This window comes from Macaca nemestrina, chromosome 16 (genome assembly GCF_043159975.1).
Source record: "Macaca nemestrina isolate mMacNem1 chromosome 16, mMacNem.hap1, whole genome shotgun sequence".
Classification (NCBI taxonomy): Eukaryota; Metazoa; Chordata; class Mammalia; order Primates; family Cercopithecidae; genus Macaca; species Macaca nemestrina.
Window position 1 is genome coordinate 88500056 of NC_092140.1, and position 24441 is coordinate 88524496.

The following is a 24441-nucleotide window of genomic DNA, read 5'->3' on the forward strand; positions in this document are numbered from 1 at the left end:
ATGACCATCAATGTGGCCTGGATAAAGAAAATATGGTACATATAAACAAGGGAATATTACACAGTCCTGAAAAATAAGTGAAATTATGTCTTTGCAGCAACATTGATACAGCTGCAGGTCATTATCCTAAGTGAATTAACACAGAAACAGAAAATCAAATACCACATGTTCTCACTTATTAGTGGAAGCTAAACAATGAGTACACATACATAAGGATGGAAACAGTAGACACTGAGGACTCCAAGGAAGGGGAAACTGGAAGCAAGGGTTGAAAAACTACCCATTGGGTACTGTGTTTGCTACTTGGGTGATGGGTTTGATGAAATCCCAAATTTCAGCATTATACATTACATCCATTTGACAAACCTGCACATGTACACCTGAGTCTAAAATTTGAATAAAATAAAAATTTTAACCCTAAAAAATACTGGATTCATATTCCAAAATGATGTGGTAATGTGACAACATAAATGTAAAACTAAAGTGTTCTGCTACTTCACAAAATCAAATTTTAATTTAAATGTGAATTGAATTAATCCACCATGAGCAAAATCATAAAAAACTTCAAGATAGGAAGATAATGATTTCACAACTCATTTTTCTTAAATTGTGTTTGGTATTGCTGCTTGTAGCTGCCACCTCTCTCTCTACAGAAGTTTGAACAAAGCTTATAGCAGTGAAATAGGAAAGTAATTGGAGTGTAGTAAAAGCAATTCTGTGGGAAAAAACTGCATGAAAAAGTTTTATCCTCCTATGTATCCCCTGAATCTAGCACAGTGCCTACCTGTCTGTAGGGGTTCAACATTTGCTCACTAAACGAAAGGAAATCCGTGGATGAGTTATTGGTGACCTAGGAAAAGCAGCAGGTACTCTCAACCAATGGGATCACGAATGGAATAACTTTTTAAAACAAGGACCTAACTCAAATCAATTGGAAAGGAAATGATGACAGGCATTCAGAGATGAAGGTGTTTGAAAATAATGACTGTGGCTGTAATAGAACAGTTTTATGAATGTGAGAAATAAATGGAAAATGAATGATTGCCACATAGCCATCTTTTCCCATTAGCACAAACATAGCCCAAAGTATCTTATTCAACTACTCATGTAACATCTGACTACTCGTATTACACAATAATCAAAACACGTTTAAAGGAGTATTTTAGTTTATAAGGCACATTCATGAAAGGTTCATTAGGTAAAAATTGAAACAAAATTTTTAAAGATAGAGCAGATGAAGAAGGCAATCTTATTGACATTTTATAGATGAAATATAGGAGAATGAATAATTTCAAAACACAGCTGGCTCACAGGTAGTACCAGAACTTTTTATTGTTTTTTATAATCTATATTATTTAATTATATTGGCAGTTATACATTTTGTACAATAAAATTCACTTAATTGAAGAGTCCAATTTGGTGAGTTTTGACAAATATATTGTGACAGTGTAAACATAACCACAAATAAATCATCGAATATTTCCATCACCCTGAAAAGCTCCCTTATGTCCATTTGTGGTCAATCTGCTGCAACCATCCTTAAGATGGAAGTGGCTGCTCCAGAGAGATCGTCGCAGCCATCATGCTGGCTGCATGCAGCAGGGAGGCACAGTTGGGGCTGCATACTCCGTGGAGCCAGTGGGAGCCCCACCCCTATCGTGTTGGGGTAGAAGCTCCCCAGGAGCAGTTGCAGCTACCCAAACCGCAGCTGCAGACCCAGGTCTCCCACTCCATGCAGTAGGTAGGAGCCTAAAACTAATTCATAGTTTTAATTTTTAGTTGTAGATCTATGATTCTTTTAGCACAGATTTTTGTTTATGTTGTGAAATAAGTGACAGTATTTATTTTTTCGTATGCAAAAATTTTCCCACAGAATTTGTGAAAGACTATTCTGTCTTCATTTAATTACCTGGACAACTTAGTGAAAATCAGTTGTCTATGTAAGTAAAAAATCTCTTTCCAAACTCTGTTTTATTCTGTTTACCTAAAGTTAATCTGTATGCCAATACCACATCATGTTGCTTAATATAGTTTCATAATTAGTCTTAAAGGTACAGTAAACTGGCCAGGCGTGGTGGCTTGTTTCTGTAATCCCAGCACTTAGGGAGGCCAAGGTGGGTGGATCACTTGAGGTCAGGAGGTCAGGAGTTCAAGATCAGCCTGGCCAACAAGGTGAAACCCCATCTCTACTAAAAATAAATTTTTTTTTTTTTTTTTTTTTGGTGGGGGACAGAGTCTCGCTCCAGGCTGGAGTGCAGTGGCACAATCTCTGCTCACTACAAGCTCCATGTCCTGGGTTCATGCCATTCTTCTGCCTCAGCCTCCTGAGTAGCTGGGATCACAGGCATGCTCCACCTGCCCAGCTAATGTTCTGTATTTTTCGTAGAGACAGGGTTTCACCGTGTTAGCCAGGATGGTCTCGATCTCCTGACCTTGTGATCCACCCGCCTCAGCCTCACAAAGTGTGGGGATTACAGGCATGAGCCACCATGCATGGCAAAATACAAAAATTTTCTAGGTGTGGTGGCACATGCCTGTAGTCCCAGACACTTGGGAGGGTGAGGCACAAGAATCACTTGAACACAGGAGGCAGACATGCAGTGAACTGAGATCACACCACTGTACTGGGCGACACAGCAAAACTTCATCTAAAGTACAATTAATGCTTCAATTTTTGTTTTTACCTTTTTATTTTATTTTATTTTGGCAACTCTATGTCATTTCCATTTTTACATAAGTTTTAAAGCAAGATTGTTAATTTCTTCAAAAGTATCTCTGCAGTTTTTAAATTTCATAAATCCACAGATTACTCTGGACAAATTGACATGTTGATAGTATTGAGTCTTCTACCAATGAACATAGCATATATTTAGTTTATATTTTATTTGTCTCATATAGTCTGTGTCCCCACCCAAATCTCATCTTGAATTCCCACATATTGTGTGAGGAACCTGGTGGGAGGTAATTGAATCATGGGGGCAGGTATTTCACAGGCTGTTCTCATGATAGTGGATAAGTCTTACAAGATCCGATGATGTTAAAAATGGGAGCTTCCCTGTGCAAGCTTTCTCTTTGCCTGCTTCCATCCATGTAAGACATGACTTGCTCCTCCTTGCCTTCTGCCATGATTGTGAGGCCTCCTGAGCTGTGTGGAACTGTAATCCATTAAACCCTTTTTCTATATAAATTACCCAGTCTGGGGTATGTCTTTATCAGCAGCATGAAAACAGACTAATACAATAAATTGGTACCAGAAGAGTGGGGCATTGCTGAAAAGATACCCAAAAATGTGGAAGCGACTTTGGAACTGGGTAACAGGTAGAGGTTAGAACAGTTTGGAGGGCTCAGAAGAAGACATGAAAATGTGGAAAAGTTTGTAACTTCCTAGACACTTGTTGAATGGCTTTGCACAAAATCTTGATAGTGATATAGATAACATTCAGGTTGAGGTGGTCTCAGATAGAAATGAGAAACTTGTTGGGAATTGGAGCAAAAGTGACTCTTGTTACATTTTAGCAAATAAACTGGAAGCATTTTTCCCCTGACCTAAAGATGTGTGGAACATTGAACTTGAGAGAGATGATTTAGGATATCTGGTGGAAGAAATTTCTAAGCAGCAAAGCATTCAAGAGGTGACTTGAGTGTCATTAAAGGCATTCAGTTTTAAAAGAAAAACAGAGCATAAAAGTTTGGAAAATGTGCAGCGTGACAATGTGATAGAAAAGGAAATCCCATTTTCTGAGGAGAAATTCAAGCTGGCTGCAGAAATTTGCATATGTAATGAGGAGCCAAACGTTAATCACAAAAACATTGAGGAAAATATCTCCAGGGAATGTCAGAGACTTTTATAGCAGCCCTCCCATCACAGGCCTGGAGGTTTAGGAGGAAAAAATGATTTCATGTGCTGGGCCCAGGGTCCCTCTGCTGCGTGTAGTTTAGGGACTTAGTGCCCTGCATCCCAGCTACTCCACCCATGACTAAAAGTAGGGGATGGTACAGATCAGGCTGTTCCTTCAGAGGGTGCAAGCCTCAAGCCTTGGCAGCTTCCACATGGTGTTGAACCTGTGAGTGCACAGAAGTCAAGAATTGAAGTTTGGGAACCCCTGCCTAGATTTCAGAGGATGTGTGGAAATGCCTTGATGTCCAGGCAGAAGTTTGCCATAGGGGTGGGGTCCTCCATGGAAAATATCTGCTAGGGCAGTGTAGAAGGGAAATGTGGGATGGAAGCCCCCACACAGAATCCCTACTGGGGCACCACCAAGAGGAGATGTGAGAAGAAGGCCACCGTCCTCCAGACCCCAGATGGTAGATCCACTGACAGTTTGCACCGTGTACCTGGAAAAGCCGCAGACATTCAATGCCAGCCCATAAAAGCAGCCAGGAGGGAGGCTGTGCCCTGCAAAGCCACAGGGTGGGAGCTGCTCAAGACCACGGGAACCCACCTCTTGCATCAGCATTACCTGGATGTGAGACATGGAGTCAAAGGCTATCATTTTGGAGCTTTAAGCTTTAACTGCCCTGCTCGATTTTGGACTTGCATGGGGCCTGTAGCCGCTTTGTTTGGGCCAATTTCTCCCATTTGAAAGTCTATATTTACCCAATGCAAGTACCCCCATTGTATCTAGGAAGTAACTAACTTCCTTTTCATTTTACAGGCTCATAGGCAGAAGGGACTTGCCTTGTCTCAGATTTGGGACTGGGGACTTTTTAGTTAATGCTGAAATGAGCTAAGAATTTGGGGGACTGTTGGGAAGGCATGATTGGTTTTGAAATGTGAGAACATTAGATTTGGGAGGGGCTGGGGCAGAATGATATGGTTTGGCTGTGTCTCCACCCATATCTCATCTTGAATTCCCATGTGTTGTGGGAGGAACCTGATGGGAGGTAATTGAATCATGGGGGTTGGTCTTTCCAATGCTGTTCTCATGATAGTGAATAAGTCTCATGGGATCTAATGGTTTTATAAGGGGGAGTTTCCCTGCATAAGTTCTCTATTTGTCTGCTGCCATCCATGTAAGACGTGCCTTTGCTCCTCCTTGCCTTCCACCATGATTGTGAGGCCTCCCCAGACATGTGGAACTGTAAGTCCACTAAATCCTTTTTCCTGTATAAATATCCCAGTCTCAGGTATGTCTTTATTTTTTATTTATTTTTATTTATTTATTTTGAGACAGAGCTTTACTCTTGTAGCCTGGGCTAGAGAGCAATGGCCTGATCTTGGCTCATTGCAGCCTCCACCTCCCAGCTTCAAGCAATTCTGCCTCTGCCTCCCAAGTAGCTGGGACCACAGGTGCCCACCACCACACCTGGCTAATTTTTGTATTTTTAGTAGAGATGAGATTTCACCATGTTGGTCAGGGTGGTCTTGAACTCCTGACTTCAGGAGATAGACCCACCTTGGCCTCCCAAAGTGCTGGGATTATAGGCATGAGCCACCACACGTGGCCTTGGGTATGTCTTTATCAGTAACATGAAGACAGATAATACGTTGTCTAAGTGAAATTTTATAGTTATTTTTTTTTTTCTGTACAGATCTTGAATATACTGTTTGACAATTATTCCTGTGTTATGATTTTAATGAAAATTTTCCTGTGTTATGATCTTTATTCCTGTGTTATGATTATAATAATGTGGCTACAGGCCCCATGCAAGTCCAAAATCCAACAGGGCAATCAAATCTTAAAGCTCCAAAATGATATCCTTTGACTCCATGTCTCACATCCAGGTCACACTGATGAAAAAACTTCAGTTTCAAAATATTGATTGCTGGTATATAGGAATATAGTAATTTAAAAAATCCATTGTATCCTACCACTTTTCTAAGTTCATATATCAAAATTAGCACTTTGTTTTCATTTTAATGTTTTAGTATTTTAAAAATAGACTTTATTTATTTATTTTTATTTTTTATTTAATTTATTTATTTTTTTGAGACGGAGTCTCGCTCTGTCACCCAGGCTGGAGTGCAGTGGCCGGATCTCAGCTCACTGCAAGCTCCGCCTCCCAGGTTTATGCCATTCTCTTGCCTCAGCCTCCCTAGTAGCTGGGACTACAGGCGCCTGCCACCTCGCCCAGCTAGTTTTTTGTATTTTTTAGTAGAGACGGGGTTTCACCGTGTTAGCCAGGATGGTCTCGATCTCCTGACCTCATGATCCACCCGTCTCGGCCTCCCAAAGTGCTGGGATTACAGGCTTGAGCCACCGCGCCCGGCCTAGACTTTATTTTTTAAAGCACTTTCAGGTTTACTGAAAAATTGTAGAGAAAGTACAGTCCCCATTTATCCCTTTTCCCTTAACACATACACACAATTTCTTCTAGTATTTCAATCTTGCATTGCTGCAGTACATTCATTTCCATTGTTGAACCAATACTGAAACATTATCATTAACTCAATTCCACAGTTTATGGCACAGTTTCTTTGTGTTATGTAGTTCTATGGGTTTTTCACGCATGACAATATTATCATGCAGAATAGTTTCACTTTCCTAAAATTTCCCTGCTCCCCTATTCATTCCTCCTTCTCTCTCATCAACCACTGGCAATCACTAATCTTTTTACTCTATGGTTTTGCCTTTTCCAAAATGTCATATAGTTGGAATGATATGGTGTGTAGCCTTTTCAGATTGGTTTCTTTCACTTAGCAGTATGCATTTAAGGTTTCTTACATCTTTTCATGCCTTTATAGCTCATTTCCTTTTAGTGCTGTGTACATCCCTGTCTGGATGTACTACAGTTTATTCATCTATTCACCAAGGACTTCTTGGTTGCTTCCAAGTTTGGTAACTATGAATAAAGTTGCTATAAACATCCGTGTGCAGATTTTCATGTGGACATAAATTTCCAACACATTTTGATAAATACCAAGAAGCATGATTGCTAGATCACATAAAAATATGTTTTGTTTTGTCATAAACTGCCAAACTGTCTTCCACAGCAGCTGTACCATTTTGCATTCCCACCAGCAATGAGTGAGAGTTCCCGTTGCCCCACATCTTTACCAGCATTTGTTGTTGTCTGGGTGCTGTTGACTGAATTGTGCTCCCCTAAAATTCATGTGTTGAAGTTCTACCAACCAGTATATCAGAATCTGACTGTTTTTGGAGATAGGGTCTTTAAAAAGGTAGTTAGAACAAAATGAGGTAATTAGAGTGGGCTCTAATTCAATGAAGTATCCTTATAAGGAGAGAAGATCCAAATACACAGAAGGAATACTGTGAGAAGGCACAGGGAGAAGGTGAACATCTATAAGCCAAAGAGAGAAGCCTCAAAAGAAACTAACCCTGCTCACACCTTATCTTGGACGTCTAGTCTTCAGAAGTAGGAGAAAATAGATTTCTGTTTTTTGAGCCATCCATACTTGGTTATGGCAGCCCTAGCAAACTAACACACAGGGTTTTGAGTTTTAGCCATTTTAATAGGTGTTTACTGGTATCTCATTGTTGTTTTAATTTGTAATTCCCTAATGATATATAATATTGAGTATCTTTTTAATATGTTTATTTGTCACCAGTGTATCTTCTTTGGTGAGGTGTGTGTTCAGATCTTTTGTCTATCTTTTAATTGTGTTGCTTGCTTGTTTACTGTTGAGTTTCAGGAGTTCTTTGTATATTTTTGATACATGTTCTTTATCAGATATATGCATATTTTCCCCTCAGTCTATGAATTTTCCATTAAAGCAATGCTTTTCTGAGCATTCTAGCCAGGGCCCCTTGCATAATGTGGTCTGTCTACTCTGGCTGGTAGGAGTTCAGCTTACTTCAGTCTTATTTGAGCTCTAATTAATTATCCAGTTTTCTGCTTTTTATTGATTATTTCCTATATCCTGTGAAATTTTATCCCACATATGTGCATCTCAGCATTCAACCAAAGAATTTTTGGAATGAATAACTGCAGAAAGCTAGAGCTCTATCTTTCTGTGGAATGGCTCTCTCCTCTTGGGTGGCACTGTCACAAATTCTAGCTGCCACATTCTACCTGGACTGCCATTGTTGTCCCTTCAACTCAGTGCAACCAGTCTTTGTTTGCGTTCTGCTTTCCTATATTGAAACCTAAAAACTGAACTCGCAGAACTCATTTTTCTTGTTTTTCTTCCTTCAGAGTTTACAGCACTGCATGGTATGTTTTCCAACATCTGAAAATATTTCTTTTCACATATATCTTGTCCATGTTTTTGATGTTTATAGTGGGAGTGAACTCTCATGTAACCTTTCACAGGTCGTAATGGAAATCCCATCTATTTGTTTTGAGATACTTTCAATGCTGAAGGAGCAATCTGTTTGTCAATTTCTTTACAGGCATACAACCTTTTATTTTGACCTCAATTTTTGCACATTTTTAAAATTGATATTAACTTGAGATAAGTTAAATAGCATCAATCCTCTTTTACACTTTCAGAAACAAACATTTTAGAAATAAAAAAGAGATAATATTCACTTCTTTCAGACTTTTATATAATTATAAATCCAAAAATAGTGTTTCACACAGGAAGAACCAAGATATATTATTTTACAGTGTCAGACTTTGCCACGTGGTGCATCCAGTACAAATTGTCTGTTAAATAATCATGAGAAAAGGAAAGAGAAAGGAGAGAGGGAGAGAGAGAGAAAGAGGGAGAGAGAGAAAGAGGGAGAGGAGGCAGGGAGGGAGGGAGATCAGAGAGACAGAGAGACAGAGAGAGATTTAGAAAGACCAAAATTGCAGGAAAACTGTAAAGAACATATAATAATATATGAGGGAATATATACTATCTGCACTATCTGCAACATTTATGGAAAACAAGTGAGAAATGGGGATTGAAAGAGAATCCATTAAATAACCATGTTATTCATTTAATTTCTGGGCCAATTAATGAATATAAATAAAATAGAAGATATATGGAAATATAATTACATTTTCATTACAGAGGAAGTGCCAAATTAAGGCAGTTCTTTTATTTGCAGGCAAATAGATTTCCTAATATAGAAACCGAAAAGCGTATGGACCTATTCTCCAAATCATTGGTAGAACTGGACCACTATATGACAACCTGTCTTTACAAATGGCTTAAAAGGAGCAGGGCAGAGAGTGTACTCTTTTCAGTACACCCCAGCTCCCATGAGTGATCAGACCCAAACGTCTACGCATATAAGTTTCTCCTTATAAGTTCTCAGTCCATCTCTAGGGGAGAAGAAATGCTGAAGAAAACTCAGTGCCTTTATATTGATGACAATAATGGTACTGCTCAAAATAATGGAAATTTCAGAAGCATTTGTGATAGGTGTTTCACCCTTTTCTAAGAACAACATGAATTTGTCTTTTCTTATTGCGAGACTACCCCTGTAATGTCAAACGATAGCAATGTTTGACTATGTATATGTTTAACTATGTGTATGTTTAACTGTGTTAAAGGAAAAAGCTCAGAGTGTCTACGGAGCAGGCTACATGGAATGTAATTGTTGATAGAGGATAAGAAATTGCTTAAAGGTTGTGAAAAGATGCCCACTTGGGAATTCTGTTCATATTTATTCTCTCAAGCACTGTGGAGAGACAGAACATGGAGACACTGATGCTTGAGATGCCAGTTAGCAGCAGGCTATGGTAGCAATTGCAATTACCTACATGGAGGAAGTGGTGGTGTATTTGAGACACATACAACTGGATATGTCACTGTGGAGGTAGGAGGTAGGAGGGACTTCGTTCATCTAAATTTTAATGAAATTGCTATGTCCCAAACCACGTCACACATTAACTGAAAAGTTTAAATCCTGCCCACGGATTTTACCTGAGTCTCTGTTTAGCATGAGTAAAAAGGAGTCTTACCACTCCTTGCCCTATACTGCCTATTTGTTCATTATTTAACTTTCTGTTTCATGTAATTCTGCACAATCTCTATAATGTTAATATTTAATCCTGAACATAATCCAACACATGTCATGTCATTGAAAATAATACCATGACCCTGGTACACAGTATTTAGAACAATTATGACCTTCAGGTACACAAAACAGGAATTTAACATCATTATTCTATTTTTGTTGTTTAAATTATGTTAACATCGTGTGCATTTATTTTCTTGGAACACTCCATAGACTATTTTCATAGGAACACATAGTTAACTCCTGTCTTGTTATGTGGAAAATTCCCTAGTTATTGTCAGAGAAAGAAATAATTCACCAAGAAATCACAAAACTAACAGACTATGTTATCATTTGAGAGAGAAAATGTCACATCGTTAGTTTGAATGGTGAGTAGTGGTGGGAAGTATAGTTATGAAAGTGTTCTATTTATCATAGTTCACTCCAATTCTGACTGCATATACCCATTCAAGTTTCCAATCACAGTTGGTCTTTGTTTGTTTTTCAGGAAAAAAAAATGTAGAGAAATAGTGAGGAATTGCATTGTTAGAGTCTGTATTAAAAAAAAGTCTCAAGAGAAGAAAATCGGATATTATCTGAAGAAAGCTCTGTGACTTTGGGGGATTCTTTGATGATTATACATTTAGAAAGAAGAAAAAAAAAGGAGAAGGCGCTCACACATAAATACAAATTTAAGAGTTGCATGAAACTGTAACAGTGCCAAGAAGGCTAATAAAAAATAATCTGAGCCTTGGAAAATATGCTAGGAACAATAAAAAGAACACTTTTACTAGGTTCAAAACAGGAAGAGGAACAAGGAAGAGAGAGTTCCATTCCTTGCAACAGATGGTATAATGTTAACAGAACAACTTAACTGCTGTTTTGCTTTTGTCCTGTTCATGCAGGGAGTTCGTCTCACTGAAACTGTTAAAGGAAGATAAGATGGTGTTTAAGACCCATGGAGCTGAGGAAGTAACGAGAGAGATCTCAATGCCAGAACCTCCACCTCAGAGACCTCCAGGCCAAATACCCGAGCACAGAAGGAAAGAATGGCTAGAACCCGGTTTGGCAATGGCTGAAAACCGTGAAGAATGAGATAGGTGACTAGGATCCAGGGAAATAATTCAGTTTTCAAAAAAAGGTAAAACATATGTGTGAGAACTTGATGTCAGCTACTTAGATTGTTTCAGAGTAGTCCTTGGAAAAGAGTAAAACACATGCTAGGTGCCAGTATGAATTTATTAATAGCAAACTATGGTATAGAGTATAACTTCCTTTTTCTCAATAAAATAGAGGAATGCAATTTTTTTTTTAACTATACATTACCTTCTGGGAAAGCATCTTTCACTCTGCATATTTATGAGATTCATCCTTGTTTTTCGCTTATCAGTAGCTCTTTCCTTTTTATTACTGAGTCATATTTCAGTATGAATACGCCACAGTTTATTGCTCTCTGTGTAGGCACTTGGACAATTTTCAGTTTTTCATTACAAAGAATAAAGCTTTCATGAATATTCTCATTACAAACGTTTTTTTTTGTGCGTTGTTTTCCAATTTTCTTGAGTAATTCCTAGGCAGGAAACTCCTTGGTTACAGTGAAAATATTTGGTATACATGATTTTATTATTAATATTATTTTTTTTTTGAGACGGAGTCTCGCTCTGGCGCCCAGGCTGGAGTGCAGTGGCCGGATCTCAGCTCACTGCAAGCTCCGCCTCCCGGGTTCACGCCATTCTCCTGTCTCAGCTTCCCGAGTAGCTGGGACTACAGGCGCCCGCCACCTCGCCCCGCTAGTTTTTTGTATTTTTAGTAGAGATGGGGTTTCACCGTGTTAGCCAGGATGGTTTCGATTTCCTGACCTCGTGATCCGCCCGTCTCGGCCTCCCAAAGTGCTGGGATTACAGGCTTGAGCCACCGCACCCAGCCAGTATACATGATTTTATGTATCAAATGTAAAATCCCAGGCCCCTTCTTCAAAGTGAAGGAAAATATTCTATGTTACATTCCACCACACCACGCATTAGAGTTTCCCTGACCCCATGTTCTTGCTAGTGTTTGGTTTTTCCAATTTTTAAAGTTTTAGCCATTCAGGTTGTGTAGTGTTAGTATTGATTGGAAAAATCCATATTAAAATTTCTTCAAACATCACCGACATATAGTCATAGAACAATCTGGTGGATGATAAATGACTGAATAATTGTTTCCTGGGAATTAAAATCAATGGATCACCTTTGAGTCTCTTAGTCCGTCAATCAACTGCATGACCATGCAAGTTAGCCAAGTTACGCAGATCTCATTTTCCTTTTTGGTGAAATAGCTTAATAATAGATCTATCTCGCAGGTTTGTATCTATCTCGCAGGTTTTCATGAAATGAAAATACCTGTAAGAGAATTAAAAAGATGAGAGTCTTAAAAAGTTCAATTTGAGTCTCAGGGACCCCTTTAGTATTCACTGCCTTAAATTGGAGTGGTTTCTTCAACAGCAAACAGTTGGTAAGTATTTCTCTGGAGACATTTATTTTATGCTACCCCAGAATTCCAGAAGATCCTGTACTTAACTTTATATGAATCGGCATTTTTATTATTGTCTGAATGAAAATAGAAGTAACCTTAATGAAATCTCTAAATCTGATAGAAGAGTTAATGTTTGGTGTCAGAATTTAGTTGTAAAATATTTGAACAGATTAAAATACACCATAATCTAATAGAAATAAATAATTATTTTTTTAAAGCAAGCAAACAAACAAAAATTCACTGGACTTACATGGTCTTACTACACCTAACAAATAATTGCAAAGAAAAAATTTGGTTGAGTATAGCATTACAACCCTAACTACAGAAAAAAGTATTATCTATAACTGTGTTTATAGCATTATATTATTCATATTTTAACGTAGTATTGTGTTTACTTTTGTTAATCATGTTTTAAGGAGGATCTTTTTTTCCAAAAACTTTAAAGTATTTTATTTATTTTATTTTTTTTTTTGTATTTTTTTAAAATTATACTTTAAGTTCTAGGGTACATGTGTACAACATGCAGGTTTGTTACATATGTATACATGTGCCATGTTGATGTGTTGCACCCGTTAACTCGTCATTTACATTAGGTATATCTCCTAATGCTATACCTCCCCCCTCCCACAACCCCACGACAGGCTCCGGTGTGTGATGTTCCCCACCCTGTGTCCAAGTGATCTCATTGTTCAATTCCCACCTATGAGTGAGAACATGTGGTGTTTGGTTTTCCGTCCTTGCGACAGTTTACTCAGAATGATGGTTTCCAGCTTCATCCATGTCCCTACAAAGGACAAGAACTCATCCTTTTTTATGACTGCATAGTATTCCATGGTGCATATGTACCACATTTTCTTAATCCAGTCTATCATTGATGGACATTTGGGTTGATTCCAAGTCTTTGCTATTGTGAATAGTGCCGCAATAAACATACGCATGCATGTGTCTTTATAGCAGCATGATTTATAATCCTTTGTGTATATACCCAGTAAAGGAGGATCTTGAAACAAAATGTATATTCAAAAGAGAATAAATAAGATGCAGGTATCTTTAAGTTGAGAAACAGTTGATGATATTTAGTAGAAGATGGTGACATTGATGTGTTATCTTTTAGGCCAAAAGATAAAAGCAAGCAAGAAAGCAAACAAATAACAGTAATAACAAAATTTAAGAACCCCTTGCATGGAAGAGATGCTTATTTCCTCTGGACTGAAAGGTATGACTTATCTAAAGTATGTACGTTTGGGGGAAGGTGATTTTAGCTACATGTAGCAGAAATTGAACTTCCTTTTGCTTCTCTCCTAGAATCCCATTTCTTCTGATTTTAGGGCACTTGCCAAATTCTGTTGTAATGTGGACTTTACTATCTGTCAACCTGAGTGTGAGCTACTTGAGACCATAGTGTTGAACCTTGAACAACTCAGGAGTCAGGGGCACTGACACCCCACACAGTTGAAAATTTGTGTATAACTTTTGACTCCCCCCAGGCTTAACTAATTGACTACTGTTGACTGGAAGTCTGATCAATAATATAAACCATCAATTAACATATATTTACTTAGTGTATTGTGTGTAGTATAACTGTATTCTCACAGTGAAGTAGGCTAGAGAAAAGAAGTGTTGTTAAGAAAATCATAAGAAAGAGGAAATATATTTACTATTCATTAAGTGGAAAAGGATTATCACAAAATCTCTTTATTCTTATCCTCTTCACATTGAGTAGGCTGAGGAGGAGGAGAAAGAGGAGGGGTTGGTCTTGCTGTCTCAGGGGAAGAAGAGGTAGAAGAGGTAGAAGAAGAGGCAGGAGAGATAGGCACACTAGGTGTAACTTTTATTGAACAAAATCTGACCATAAGTGTATCCACACAGTTCAAACTCATGTTGAAGAGTCAACTATATTTTGTTGTCTTGTTAATCCTTCACAATTATCACAGAGCCAGGTACACATACTTGAGAGATGTGTGTTAAATTGAGTATAATAGATTATTTAATAAATAAAGGCATCCAAGAACATGACTAGACGCATTTGCAAGGAGACTGCCCCGAGATCCTGCAATCATCACACAACTATGAAGGCAAATAATATAGATAATTTAGAAGTAATTTATTTTTGTTTTAGTCGGGAGTTCTGGAAGATCTCTAAAGCCAAGTCTTTATTTCAATTCCATGAAGAATCATGAATCAGCTGCAATAAGTTTGTTTCATTATGAATTCTTCATATGTGGATAAATTTTTATGGATTCATTAGAATTTAAAAAAAAATGCACACGCACAAAAAACAAAAAGCAAAACAACTAAGAATATCAATAGTACCTCTTGAAGTAAGGCCAGAATCTATGACTAACTTGGCACATGAAGTATTTAATATCCTGGAAGTGATATTAGATTTTGCTGGGCTGTGAATCACTCATTTTGTTTTTCTAGAATGTCAGTTTCTGCTATTTTTCTGAAAACCATATGTCATAATGAAAAGAATCATACTTCAAGTTTAAGGTGTTTTCAGTACTGAATATGATTCATTATTTTTAACTTTTTGTGATTTAAAACCATAATATTCATCTCCATTACTTAAAAACATTTTGTTTGAGTGTGAATAGAGATATTCAATGAGGCTCACCAAGATCCTGTTTAATACTGGCAGAAGTTTTCAGTGTGACATTTTGCAGATAAGAGCTTGTGATTCAAGAGACAAAAGGAATCTTTAGCTTTTTCACTTTAATTCTGGCTGGCATATTCTAACCCCTTTTATTTTCTAATGTCAGTTTTCTGAAATGTATAAATGGATTCTCTATATATTGAAAATTATGCATTAGTTTTCATTGGTATAATTTCAGATTACATGCATGTTACTTCTATTATTTTATTTAAGTGTTCTTTTCTGTTTTTTTTTTTGTCACGGTTTGTGTTTTTCTCTTAGAGGTTTGGGTCACTGTTTTAAATATTTACATTTTCAACAAAGATATCTTATGAATAAATTATTCAAGTAATTGATAACATCAACACCAATTGTTCCCACATAGTAAAACAAAAAACCTCAAATGAAAATCATTTCAAAAATACAATATGACTTACTTACAAAAGCAAAGGAATTTATTATGGAATCTAAAGATATTGAGATTTTTTAAACAAAGACAACTGGAAGTCCTAGCCAGAGCAATCAGGCCAGAGAAAGAAAGAAAAGGCATTCAAATAGGAAATGAAGGATGAAACTATCTCTCGTCACTAATGATAGGATTCTATACCTAGAAAAGCCTAAAGACTCCACCCAAAGACTCCTAAAGCTGATGAATGACTTTGGTAAAGTTTCAGGATACAAAATCAGTGTACAAAAATCAATAGCATTTCTCTATACCAATAATGTTCAAGCCAAGAGCCAATTCAAGAATGCAGTCTCATTCACAATAGTCACACACATGAAAATAAACCTAGGAATACAGCTAATCAAGGAAGTGAAAGATTTCTACAGGAAGAATTATGAAACACTGTTGAAAGAAATCAGAGACAAAACAAATGAAAAAACATTCCATGCTTATGGACTGGAAGAATTACTGTTGTTAAAATGGCCTTACTGCCCAAAGTAATGTGCAGATTCAATGCTATTCCTATCAAAGTACCTATAACATTTTTCACAGAATTAGAAAAAACAATCATTCTAAAATTCATATGGAACCAAAAAAGAGCTCAAATAGCCAAAGGAGTCCTAAGCAAAAAGAACAAAGCTGGAGGCACAACATTACGTGAATACAAACTATACCTTAAGGTTACAGTAGTCAAAACAGTATGATACTGATAAAACAATGGAACAGAATAGAGAATGCAGAAATAAAGCCGCACCTCTACAGCTATCTAATCTTCAACAAAGTTGACAAAAATATGCGATGGAGAAAGGAACTTCTATTCATTAAAATGGTGCTGGGATAGCTGGTTAGCCATGTGCAGAAAAATGAAACTGGACCCATGCCCTTCACCATATGCAAAAATTAATTCAAGGTGGAATAAATAATTAAACATAAAATTTCAAACCATAAGAATCCTAGAAGAAAACCTAGGAAACACCATTTTGGATACCAACCTTGGGAAAGAACTTATGACTAAATCCTCAAAAGCAATTGCAACAAAAACAAAAATTGACCAATGACACCTAATTAAACAAAAGCACTTCTGCACAGTGAAAGAAGTTATCAAGAGAATAAGCAAGCAACCTACAGATTTGGAGAAAATATTTGCAAAACTATGCACCTAACAAATGTCTAATATCTAGACTCTATAAGGAACTTAAACAATTGAACAACCAAAACACAAATATCCTCATTAGAAATGGGCAAAGGATATAAATAGATACTTCTCAAAAGAAGACATTCATGTGGCCAACAACTATATGAAGAAATGGTCAACATCGCTAATCATCAGATAAATTCATATTTAAAAAAATGAGATAGTATCTCTCACCAGTTACACCAATTAGAATGGCTATTATTAAAAAGCCAAAAAAGAACAAATGTTGGTGAGGCTGTGGAGAAAAGGGAACACTTATGTATTACTGGTGCGTATTTAAATTAGTTCAGCTACTGTGAAAAGCATGTTGGAGATTTCTCAAAGAAATTTAAACTACCATTCAACCTAGCAATGTCATTACTAGGTATAGATCCAAAAGAAAAGAAATTGTTCTATCAAATGACACATGCACACGTATGTTCACTGCAGCACTATTCAAAATAGTGTAGACATGGAATTAACCTAGGTTCCCATCAACAGTGGATTCAATAAATAAAATGTGGTACATAATACACCATGGGATACTATGCAGTCATAAAAGGGAATCAAATGCTGCTCATTGCAGCAACATGGGTGCAGCTGGAGCCCATTATCCTAAGCAAATTAATGCAGGAACAGAAAATCAAATACCACATGTTCTCACTTGTAAGTGGGAGCTAAACATTGGGTACTCATTACATAAAGATGGCAACAATAAACACTAGGAAGTACTAGAGGGGGTCAAAGGTTGAAAAACTAACTATTGGATATTATGCTCACTACCTGGGTGATGGGATCATTTGTATCCCAAACCTCAGTCCCACACAACATACCCATGTAACAAATCTGCACATGTACCTCCAAATCTAAAATAAAAATCAAAATTGTAAAAAAAAAAAAAGACAATTCTTGTTTTGCTTTGAAAAGTAGATTTGTAAGTAATTTTAAAATCAGAAAAAAGAAACAGTAGATAGAAAAGAGCAACATTATTTTAAGTTCAAAAAATTAAAAATGCAAAAGAGATAAAACAAAGCAGTATCTCATACCAAAAGTAAAGATGATATCATTGAAATGTAATAAGACCATGCCTTACAAGTATTTCAGGAGCAAGAAGAATCTGGGGTCCAGACTGTCTAGCTAGCAGCAGATGGGAGACTTACACCCACTTCAACCTGGGCATAACTTTTTCCCTGCTGTGCATTTTGCAAAATATAAACCTTTATTTGCTACCTCAAACGCTTTGATAAGCGTTTCAGGTTGTTTCTTTTTGGGGGCAATGTTAGGTGTGTTACTCAGGAGGATTTACGGTGGTCAGTTTCCCAGAATGTCTGGTCCTAAAGTTTAAAATGTGTAAAAAAAGTCACTGTAACTCACAGCTAGGGAGAACAGATATCCCAAGTTTGTCAGGAAATTCTGGTTTATACCTTGTGTCCAAGCACAATTATTAATAACAACTGTATTTCACTTCCAACTGTGTCCCAACTGAATGAAAATCTATGGTCATCCCATTTACAGATTACCAGTTGGGTTTTAATTAAGCTATTACCAACCAATCTGTAGCTCAGAGCTCCACTCCTCAAAGAGTAGTGCTTAGACTAATCTAACACCCTGTGCATTCCATGATAGCCCATTAGAATCGCAGGCCTCACTCCAGATTTACTGAGTCAGAATCTGCATTTTAACAAGATTCCCAGGTGATTCACATGTATAATAAAATTTAAGAAACACTAACCTATAAAAACAGACCAACTTGACATTTGTTTTAGAACAGTTCGTTCTTTGAAAGAAGAGTATAAACACCTATACACAAAATATCAAGCAAAACAAAGAAAAGTTGAATAAAGCAAAGGAAAAAAAAGTCAATCTTTTTTCCCATTCTCATTTGCAATTAGATTGCTTTGTTCATTTGCAATTAGATTGTTAATTAACATAGTATTTTAAAAACTTTTATCTTTATTTAGTTTTTAAAATTTTACATTTTTAAACATTGCACCTATCAAAATGTAACCAAAACTTATGTATGTAGTTTAAACAGACAACTATGAAACTAATATCTATTTTTGCCCTAGTCAAGGCAAGAAAGAGAATATGATTAGCATTTATGATGTACCCCAAGTTCCCTCCAAATGTTTCTATCTTTAATGTAACTGCTATCCAAAACTTGCAAAACTTATTTTCTCATTTTTCTTCATAATTTTAACAAATGTATATGGATTTCCAAATTATACAGTTTAATTTGCCCATTTTAAAACTTTATATGAATGGGATAACACTGCTCGTATGTAGGATTTTATTATTTGTTTTTGTTTATTCAACGTTATATTTGTGAGATTGACACAAGGTGCTACAGGTGATTATGATGTATTTATTTTATTGCAATATAATTTTCTATTATATGAAAATGTAAAAGCTAATGCGTTTATTCTATTATTTATAGATTTGTGGGTCATTTTTCTGTTTTCGTTTAGTGACTAAAAACAATGCTGTTATAAGCATTCTATACATGTATGAAGGTGCAATATAGATCCAGGAATTAAATTGTTAGTTTATAGTATATGTATGTCCTTAGCTTTACTAAATAATGACAATCTATTCTTCAGAGTGTTTATAAAAATTTACACTCCCACTATTAGTGTTCTTGTATTTATTCCCATGCTTGCGAATTTTGCTAATAATTGGACTTTTAAATTTTTACCAACCTATCAGATGTGTTTTAAATTCTCATATCCATAAAAAATTAGGTATGTTGATGGTGTTTTCTTTGGAGGTTTGAGCATCTGAATATTCTTTCGTAAGCCAAATAGTCATGTTAGTTTAGTTCTCTTGTCTTTTCACTTTCTTCAGGGTATGAGTGATGATCATAAATCTCTCCTTTTGATGTAGTTGAATTTATTATTATTTTTCTTTTATATTAGCATTTGTTCTATGTTGCTTCAGAAAACTTTCCCTATTTTGAAATCACAAGTCTATTTTATTATATTTAATTTTTATAAATCTTTACAGTTTTGCCTTCTAGATTTCAGTCTTCAAGCCACAGGAATTTTTTTAATATAGAATCAGATATGGATCTTCAGTTTTCTTAATACCACTTGTTTGGTGTATGTTGCCCAACTTTTCATATTAAATATCAAAATATGAATCAATTTGTTTGGGGCCTGCTATTCCATTTCGTTAGATATTTGCCTATATTGTTGGTAATGCTAAACTTTATTTGTTACTATAAATATATAAAAAAACACTGTAATGATTTATGAACTGAACTGATTTGATGGAGTTGAAAAACTCACTGTAAGAATTTCATAATACAATCAGAAGTATCAACAGCAGAATAGACCAAGCTGAGGAAAGAATCTCAGAGCTCAAATACCAGCTCTTTGAATCAACTCAGTGAGACAAAAATAATGAAAAAAAGAATTTTAAAAAATGAACAAAACCTCTGAGAAATACTGGATTATGTAAAGAGACCAAACATATGATACATTGATATCCCTGAAAGAGGAGGAGAGAGGGCAAGCAACTTGGAAAACATACTTAAGAATATTGTCCAGGAAAACTTCTCCAACCTCACTACACAGGTCAACCTTCAAATTCAAGACATTCAGAGAATCCCAGTGAGATAATACAAGATGACCATCCCCAAGACACATAATCATCACATTCTCCAAGGTCAATGTGAAAGAAAAAATATTAAAGAAAGACAGATAGAAATAAGGGTGGATCACCTACGTAGAGAACCCCATCAGGCTAATAGGAAACCTTTCAGCAGAAACCCTACAATCCAGGAAGGAATTGGCAGTAGGGTGCTATATTCAGCATAGCAACACTGATGGATCTGGAGGCCATTATCCTATGTGAGTTAATGCAGAAACGGGAAACCAAATACTGCATATTCTCACTTAGAAATAAAAGCTAAAAACTGAATGCACATGGACACAAAGTAGAGAACAATAGATGCCAGAGTCTACTCGAGAGTGGAGTGTGGGAGGAGAGTGAGGATGGAAAAACTACTCATCAGGTCCTATGCTTATTACCTGGGTGAGGAAATAATCTGCACAGCAAACCCTCACAAAACATAATTTACCCATGTAACAAGCCTGCGCATGTACCCCCTGCACCTAAAATAAAAGTTGGGGGAAAAAAAAGAGGATATAAGAGTTTCCAAAAATAAATTGAAAACCATAATAGTTTTTCTAATCTTTGCACTTGTTTATGTTTGTAATTATTCTTCCAGCTGATTGGTGTATGGAGATTTCTTTGTGGGCAGATCTTTGACTACTGCTTTAATTTCTTTTGTGAATATAGGATTATTTGAGTATTCCATTGCTTGAGTCATTTTTAGTAAGTTCTATTTTTTTCTAGGCATTTTCTAATATTTTTCTTAAAATATTTTGGAATATAAAACTATTATCTCATCGTAATATTACTTGTATTTATGTGCTCCCTTGTTATTCCTATTATAATTTGTTTGGCATTTTCTGCCCCCTCCTCATTAGTCAATAAAAGATTTGTCAGCTTTCTTAATCTTCTCAGATGCCTAACTTTGAAGTTTTTCCTCCTCTTTTTTAGGTGGATACTTAGCTGCTTCTTTGTCAGCCTTTGTTATTTTATTTTCTGATACAGATTATATTAGTTTCTTAGAGTTCCACAATAAAGTGGGTGGCTTAAAACAAAAGCATACGTGTATCCTCTCACAGTTCTGGAGGCTGGAGTCGAATGCTGAGTTCAAGGTGTCAGTAGGGTCATGGTCCCTCTGAAGGGTTTTTGGAAGAATTCTCCCTTGTCTCTTACATGTTCTGGTGGGTGTAGGCACTACTGGCACTCTTTGGCTTAAAAATGTGTCACTTGAATATCTTCCTGTATCTTCACAAGGCCTTTCCCCCACTGTGTGGGTCCATAAGTGTGTCCAAATTATCTATTCTTATAAGGACAGCAGTCATTGTATTAGGGCCCATCTCAATATAACATAATTTAACTACATCTGCAAGACCTAATTTCCCTCTTCCTAGAAGCAGGGTGTTTCTGTATTACAAAACATTTTCTAATTAATAAAGAAAAAACATTAATCTCCCATGTTAAATCAGTCATTGTTCAAATCTTGGAACAGTTTCTTTTTGCATTTTCATTATATATTCACCTAATGTAATACATATAGCATAGGTATATTTATAATGTATATACATATTTTTATCTTGTTCTTTTTATAAATAATTCTTTCATTAACTATAGTAACAATTTTTTTGTTTATAGATTTAAAACAAAACCACTATTCTATTTTTAGAAATATCTAAAGTCTACGGCATGTATCAGAATAACCGTGTATCAAAAAATGTTGTGTCTCTATTGTTATATAATTGACAGTATGTCAATATTTCTCAAAAAGTGATTGAAATCTTTATTTTTAAAAGTTACATCAGGTAAAAGATAAAACTTATTTAAAGATGAAAAGGCAATTAAATTGTCAAATAATTGTATCTATAAGAAATTACTGTCTTTCAACTAGTAGGAAATTCAAGAGACTCATAATGATCAACAAACCATTTATCCAGTCCCCAATTATAGATTTTAAAAATGATTTTTCACATCTATTACAAACTTCCAAGTCCATTAAATTCCTCCTCACATCTATTACAAATTTCCAAGTCCATTATATTCCTCTCAAGTATAATTTATTGGCTGTGTAACCTATGTAGTATGTTCACCAAAATGTTTTTACTTTCCTTTTGTATACACATTTAAATCATATATCTAATCTGGCTGCAGTCAAGGGAGGTTATTTGACTAGTACTTGTCAATAGAATGTGTGTGTAATTATTGTATGTTACATGTACACTTGTCCTCTGAAGACCCCTAAGTAACTTTTGGTACATTTTCTCTTTCATCAATACAGTTGGATGTAAAGGATTTCAGTATTTTTGGAACACATGATGATGGGATTCCAAATTCCTGTATTATCAGTTGGATATCTGGCCTAAAGAACTGTTCAAACTGCTCCATTCTGAAATGTGAGTCAGATATAAACCATTACTGAGATAAACTGCTGAAATTTCAATATTTTCAATATGTAATAGCTGCCATAGTATAGACTGTGCTATCATGATCTATGCGGTAATTGCTACCTTGACTTGTGACACTACTATAGGAAAATAAAAAGAGTGAAATATGTAGCACTCGCTACAGATAATATATAGGATAAAATATATAGCTGAGTTACTTGGAGGCAGCAACAAAGAGATATAGCAGGAAAGATAGATGAATATCCAGGTTATATACTGGCAAAACATTGAATAGTTTTCATCTCCTGTAACTTGAAATGTAGAAAATGTGCTTATTATATTTATAGCTCTAGGGGAATAATTTGGGAAAATGGTACCATAATAGTATGGATTGCTTACCATTGGCTGTGTTTGGCAATGTATTGCAAGAAAGAGAAAATTGATTTGGTAAAGAATCAGCTGGTTGAAATAAGAAATGAAAGGGAATGAAGAGAGCCCAGAAACCCAAGGTTTTGCAGATTTTGAAAAATAGATTATGTTTACCTCAAGTAAGTAAAAGATGGATTTTAAAATGGCCTTGAATGTCAAGGGCTAATAAAAATTCTCGGTTGAATAAAGTCACTCAGAACAAATATCAGATTTAAAGGGCAGCCCCTGTAGCAGTTGTTCCAGATCACCCTACAGTAGCCACCATTAAGTTTTAAGAGAGAGCTGTGTACTTAAGAGCTTAGAAATAAGATACATGAACTAGATTGATTATTTAATTGAATAATTGATGATCACCTTGCCTCATCCAGCAATAAATTCCCACCTGTCAGCATATAAAACTGGTCTTACTCTCCAATTTCTGGTTCCCACTCCTGCTAGTGTTAATTCATTACTTCAGCTGACATTTTACTGATTACAAAATTAGCTCATGACAGATCTTGGCAACTCTCATGACCACGGGTGGGTTGTGATTGAGACAACAAACCCCAAAGGCCACGTGTTGTAGGAGAAATCAGGTTTCACCTTGGTTCCTATTTCAACACTTTCTACCGCCAACTGGAACAAATTTAGTGAACTGAGGAGTCTTTATTGACCAATCCGGCAGAGCCAAACTTTCCATGTCTCAGTCTAACACTTGCTCAAGGCCCAGAGTCCACAGTGTTCCATCAGATCTATGATCCTGTTCTTAGCCTTGCCCCTGTTCGTTGCTGTTGTTTTACATAATTCATATCCATAATCATAATACAACTGTCTACATTCTTATACTGGTTCTTGCTAATTGTTTTTCATAATCATGTATCCCATTATATTTTATCAAAACTTACTTTGTAACAGGCATCTCAGAAAAAGACAGTAGTTTTGTCTTTTCTTTTTGTATAATTTGAAATAGATCAAGTCCTTGCTCTGGAGCACCAGGTACAATGGAGGATGAGAAGGACTGGCAAAACTTAATGCTGAAGAAGTACGTGAGAGTGTCCAGGCTGAATGATGAGAGACTCCCCTTCATGCCCACAATGCCCTCCCCAAATCACTTCTAGATATATGTCATATTCCCTCAGGCATGGTATTAGAGGATTCTTCCCTAGATAGTGACCAAAGGAAGAGAATAATGGGTAAATACTGACAGAAGTCATAGTTTTTCAGAGGCTCCTGGCTAATTATCCTGTGGTACAATCCACTAGGAACCCACACATGGTAATCTACACAGAAATTTTTAAGGTCTTACTCTTAAGAATAAATGGGTAGCCAAGAAATCAAAGATATATGAGGAAATATTCCAACATTGAAGATAAAGAACAAACAAATAACAACAAACCAAGAAGGAGGGCAAGGAAATAAAGCTAATGGAGGAAACAGAG

General features: G+C 36.2%; 1 long non-coding RNA gene across 1 annotated transcript in view; it reads left to right on the plus strand.

Annotated features, from left to right (window-relative positions):
- LOC139359128 (uncharacterized) overlaps positions 1 to 24441 on the plus strand; it is a 282971-nt gene that overhangs the window by 183622 nt on the left and 74908 nt on the right. Inside the window, exons 6-8 of the long non-coding RNA XR_011614886.1 lie at positions 9514 to 10974; positions 13462 to 13563; positions 22489 to 22603. This is a non-coding gene — a long non-coding RNA (uncharacterized lncRNA). The remainder of the gene's footprint in view (positions 1 to 9513; positions 10975 to 13461; positions 13564 to 22488; positions 22604 to 24441) is intronic.